A 6,000-nucleotide genomic window follows, 5' to 3' on the forward strand; every position below is an offset into this window, starting at 1 on the left:
TTTGCAGATAGCTTTTTAAACACAAAAAAAACTTGACCCCTAAATTGATGTTTCAAAAGTTAATAGATATCATTGCTTTTACTTTATCAGCAAATGCAATTGATTTCTTACAGGTTTATAGACTGGTAATATGCAATATGCATTGTTTGCAGAAGAAATACATCCATATGGTTGTTTGCTTTTCCAACCAGTTAAACACATGGGGAAATAATCTAAGTGCTTTTCAACCTCTTTTATTTTATTTTATTTTAAGTGTTTTGTTTTGTTTTTTACTTTCCTCCAGTTTTTTATTTTTATTTTCTACATGCACTCTGAAAAAGGAACTATTTTCCCATATGAAAGCATTGTAAAACACAAACAAAAACAAACAAACCAAAAAATAATGCTTGGCAATAATGAGTGTGCATTTTTTTTTTTTTTGCAGAATTTATGTAGGAGCATATATAACAACACATGCATCGTGTCCTTGGTGAAATGCATTGTGGGTAAAAAAAACTTGTATATATGTGGTTTGACAATGTTCTTGTGTATTCCTGAATATGTCATGAACATTGCAAATTACTAAGTTTTTAAAGTACAGGAAAAAATTGTCCATCTGGATGAAGCCTTGGGCTGAGCAGTGGTGCACGCAGGGGGGGTTTCTGAGTCTCCAGAAACCCCCCCCCCCCCCCTGTGCTAACTAAGTGGCCACCATAGCGGCATTGTCCTATACAGCAGCCGTGGCACTGTCAAATAAGTGTATTGTATACAGCACCGCCGCGGACGCTTCTTTGACAGCGCCGCGGCTGCTGTATAGGACAGCGCTGCCAAAACGGAGCTGCTGCGCATGCACGGGCGCAAGCGCAGCAGCTCTCTCTCATGCTTTGTTTTTTTGTTTTTTTTTGGGTCAGTGTTCCCCCCCCCCCTGACAATCCTGTGTGCACCCCTGCTGAGGGGCAACATGGCATCACCAGACCCCAGAGCAAATTTTGGGAAAAACCCGACAATGCCAGTCCACGCTCCCAAGGCCTCCATTCTGGTCTCCTGAGCATGCACAGGGACCGGCGCATACTAGTGAAGACCCACTCTTGTCTTGATCATGTGTAAATAGAACTGGCATAGTTGGACTCTCGCCTCACCCCCTGTAGTGGCGATAGTCTGGTTACCCACTGGTGTTAAATGCATGCTTTTATTAGTATTTTTTAACACCAGTAAAGGCATGCAAACTAATATGGGCATGGAAACTATTGGTTCCAGTGACTCCAAATCCCCTTCCACCTGCGGACATGAGCCATGACGAAACAGCAGCGTCTATTAGACCATGCATGCTCCATTTACTTACGTTTACTGTAGTGTCCTCTGCAACTACAGGTGTAAGCACTGGTTACACACTGCAGGCCTGATTTATTAAGGAGCCCATACTGAATGTAATGTGCATTTTTTTCCTTTTTTTTTAAAAAGAAACGCAAGTTCGACTTCAACACTTCCAGGAGAGCTGCTGTGTGGGGCCACCCTATCAAAATATGATACCAGCCTGGGCAGCGCTGGGTGTAATTCCCTATGGGATAGCAATGAATTTGTGCCGCTCTTTAGGCATGTCAGCCCCATAAATAACCCTTTGGGTGATGGGTGTCAGGGTAATGGTTTAATATTATAAAACCAATAAGGATATTTGTAGAACTACAAGTGCCAGAAAGCTATTAACATGTAGAACTAGAAGTCCCAGTTTGCCTATGGCTGCCTGTGCATGCTGGAGCTTGTAGTTCTACAAACATACTTAATATTATAACAAAAAACAACACACCACATGTTCTATTTTTACATTTGAAATAAATACCCAAATCCCTTATTTTGCATTTTATTAGTCTCCTAAATACATATGGAATCTTTTCTTCTGTACTGAAGTATTAAAACAGGAAAAAAAGTAAGTATGGGAATAATAAAGTGGAAAATGAGGATTTTAAATAAAATATTACAACTGTGGTGTACGTTTGTGGAACTACATATTCCAGTGGGCTCTGCTGGTGGTTGAATTCCGCAGGCTCTCGCATGCTGCTGTAGACAGGGGCATGTATTGTGTTTCATTGTTTTTGTAAAGAAGCCCCCGGGTGCCCAGGAGCTGGTGCCCGGGAAGAGGGCGAAGACGCCCGGCATGGTTGCGCCCCTGGAGGGGCTGAAGATGTTCCTGCGTCCTGTGCCCAGCAAGAGGGTGAAAAAAGAAGTTACTTACCGATCCAGCGCTCCAGCGGCGGTGAGTGTGGCTTCTTCCTTGCAGGTTCTGGCAGCGGAGGAAGGATGAGCAAATCAGGGCTCATCTTTCCCCGCTGGCCAATCAGCGGCCGGATACGCGAGCCCGGCCGTTTAAAAGATTGGCGCCCACGCGAGCCAATCAGCGCTCGCGCCGGCTGATGACGTCACGCCGGCCACTATATAAGTCGCCGGGTGGCGCCATTTTGCCAGAAGAGAGTCGGCGGCGGAGAGAGAAGGACGTTGTGGGACGTCCGGAGTTCAAGAAGAAAAGAAGCCGGCGGAGCGGAGATCGTCGGCGGGGAGCCCTTGTAAGGGCTGAGAGAGCCCCTGCCTCCGGAGCAGCCAGAAGACCCGCGCCGAACGGGAGAAGAGGCGCCGCCGGCTGGAGAGTCTGGAAGACCCAGAAAAGAAGACAGAAGACGGCGTGTCAAGTTGAGTATCCTGCGCAGAGCAGGTAAGTACACTCAACGTTAAGTCGGGCACTAGGCCCGTGGCCACGGTCGGGCACAAGGCCCGTGGGAGCAGTAAATTAGGGGCACAAGGCCCAGGGACCTGGGCACTAGGCCCCAAGAAAGTAGTGGGCCAGTAGGCCACAAATCTATAAAGGGCACAAGGCCCTGTTAGTTAGTTAGCGGCAGGGGGCGTGAGGGCCCCGGTGAAAGGGCACAAGTCCCTTAGTTAGGTAGTGGCCTAGAGGCCATAGGAGAGGCCACAGGGCCTGGTTAGGGGCTGATTGCCCATAGGTTTTTACGGGCACAAGGCCCTCAGTTAGCTAGGAAGGCCACAGGGCCTAAGTAGGCAGGGGCTAGAGCCCCTAGGTAGCAGGGTACAAGGCCCTAGTTAGTGGGCTCAGAGCCCTGAGTTAGAGAGGGGGCTGAGGCCCATAGTCAGAGCACAAGGCTCTGTAGGCCGCTGTGCACAAGGCACATGGTGTGAAGAGCAGACGACCCTGGTGGTGTGGTAGAGGCGTGAAAGCCTCGTGAGTGTAGGCGCGGTCCTGTGTGAGGTGAGCACACGGAGTTAGGAAGTACAGTAGAGTGGAGGCTCCTGTGGGTGCTGTAGCAACCGGCTGGTTGGCTAGCAGCGGTGTGCTCTGGTGAGTAGCGTGCAACGTACTGTATACTGTATTTATTCTGTCTGCGGCGAGTATTGTTTGTATTACGGTATTTTGGGGTGTGCTACATAACTGTGTCCAGGGGCAAGACGTCAGGCCCCCATTAAAGGTAGGCTCTTGTTTCCTGTGTTTTTCTGTGCTAACCCGTGCTGTGGGGACAAGTGTAGTTACCAGCGTACACATAGTCAGGGAAGAAAACACGTAGTTTTCCCGTCCCTTAGGTCTCTGGGGTCGCACTGGTTTCCAGAGGGGGTGACTGAGTGAGTCAGTGGCAGTGCAGCACAGCTCAACACAGTTCCAGGGGGTGTCCCATGGTGCAGGTTGAGTGTCCCAGTCCTCAGTTCCGTGCAGGTTCCCTGGCGGTTCCGGAGTGGGACACGTGTTCGATACCCGGGTGCAGGCAGTCGGGCGGTTCAGTTCGATCGGCTGTTCCGGGCGGCAGTCTGTACGCGGGTTAGTGTGCTGTTCCAGTGAGCCTCAGTCGGGCCTGGTGCAGCCGGTCCTTAGGATCCGTGGGTGACCCCATAGCAAGAAGGCAGCTTCTTGGTACGGCCTGGGTGAGGGGGTTAGGAACCGCCCTCCGGTTTAGTCCGTGAACACTGGCTGGTGTTCCCCGTAGTGTGTAGTGAGCAGTTCTGTTAGTGCACCACACCTCGTTAGTCATAGTTGTTTGACTTAGTTGCGTTGCCGACCATTAGAGCGTTGTTAGGGTCGGGTCGCTGTTGTAGCCAGTTTAGTTTTGTGGGTGCCCATCCTAGTCTCACTGAGAGTGTAGAGGGAGGCTGTGTGTCCTTGTCATCCGCAGGTGTCGGGGAGGTGCAGGAGAACCGGATCGGAAGTGGGAGTGTCCCGGTGAGTATCACGCTCGATTCCCCCTTTCGATTAGGCCCTCACCGGGTGGTGTGCGAGGTACTTGAGGCGGGAATAGTCCTGGTCTCAAGTGCCTGTAGTCCCCCGTGCCTTGGCAAGAGCAAGTGAGGAGGCGGCAAGTGGGCTTGGACTGAGAGTGTCCTTGTTCGTTGCCGTATTCTCGGACAGCCCTTACCTGGTAGGTACGGCCGTAATCTCTGTCTCTTTCCTAGAGGGACGTGGTTGGAGGTGACAAAGGTTGCGGCTGCGGATCTGCTGGGATCAAATCGCAGCTGGGATATCGGAAGCGGACTGGAGGTGACCATCATTTACAAGGTAAGTTCTTTTAGGGTTGCGTCTGTCCTGTTCCCCGCAGGCGCTACATTTTCTCTAAAGGAGCTTCATTTTTCTGAATCTGGTATCATAAAAATCATCTGCATTTGTTTTCTGAGCTGTCAGGCAGCATATCACCAGTGACAGCAAATTATGTGTCCCCTGCAATAAATTATCAAACAACTTCATGCTGGTAAACTTATATGCATATGGCTACATTCTATAGACTTTTCAGCAGCTGTTTTTTCAGACAAATTCGTCAGTGGGAGGTTACACCCTAAAATATTCTTAAAATAACAGCTGCACATGAGGTTTTATTGTTCGGAACACCAGGTTCCCAGACAGGAATGAGCTGCTAAATGGTATTTTATGGATAAAACTGTATAAAATTTAGGAAAAAGAAATGTCTCCTGGATTGTGTGGATCATTTTTAAACCTGGCAGTAAAACACTTATCTAGAGTTTAGTGATGTTAAAAATGAAGGAACCAATAACATAGAATGTAGGTCCTATCAGGGAATCTTACTGTGAAGGCTCGATTCACAAATGTAAGTATGACATAGATGACATCCACATTTAACTTGCCTCCCCCAGACTCACTCTCATTGTATTAGCCAATAATTCCAGTTGGCTTTTATGTATGGTTGCTTCAAAGGCACTGTTAAATGTGATTTTTTTTGTAAAGGCCTCATAAGGCCCTTGTTCAGCCATTTTTGTAACCCGCATAGAAATATTATTTGCTAAAAGAGAATATTCATTTTTCTGCTGAAATGCAGTTTTACAAGATGTAAGCCCACGCACGGCCTTGAGGTTAAGCTGACATAGAGAACTCCTGAAGAATGTATCAAGATATGTGAACAATAGGTAGTTTCATTTTCAGCTTGTAGTGTGGGAGCTGTGCCCATGACGTTGGACATGGCAGACAGGAGATAAACCTCCAGCCTCCCTTGAGATAAGAACAATTGACACACCTGTCCTGAGAAGGGGGAGAAAGTTAAACACCTCAAGAATACGTGAGAAAGTTAAGCAGCGCATCCCATAGACTATTGTATGCTTATGACGTAGGATTCATATATTCAGTAGGCTAGAAAGAATTCTTGATATCAATAAACAGAGAATATTCCTTGTATACAGAACTTGGTCTGTGTCTATTCTCTCCAGCTGATTGAAGCGCTTCCAGATATACTTGACACCACAGGCAAACTTGGATCAGATTTTAGATCTAACAGCACCAAATCATAAATATACAAAATTTGCTAATTATAAAGCCACCATCATCTTCCAAAGCACACTGTGACAACCAGTAGCACCACTTTTATTTTAACTTTTAAGCATGTTGCTGACAAAGTGACCTCCGCACTATCCTTTATCTGACATATTGCAGTGCTTGACTGTTACATCCGTCAGGCTACTTACTTGATTGGGTTAATGCTGGAACAAAGGTACAAATAACTTTCTATTTTAAGGTATCTGTGA

This window comes from Mixophyes fleayi, chromosome 1 (genome assembly GCF_038048845.1).
Source record: "Mixophyes fleayi isolate aMixFle1 chromosome 1, aMixFle1.hap1, whole genome shotgun sequence".
NCBI classification, from domain to species: domain Eukaryota; kingdom Metazoa; phylum Chordata; class Amphibia; order Anura; family Limnodynastidae; genus Mixophyes; species Mixophyes fleayi.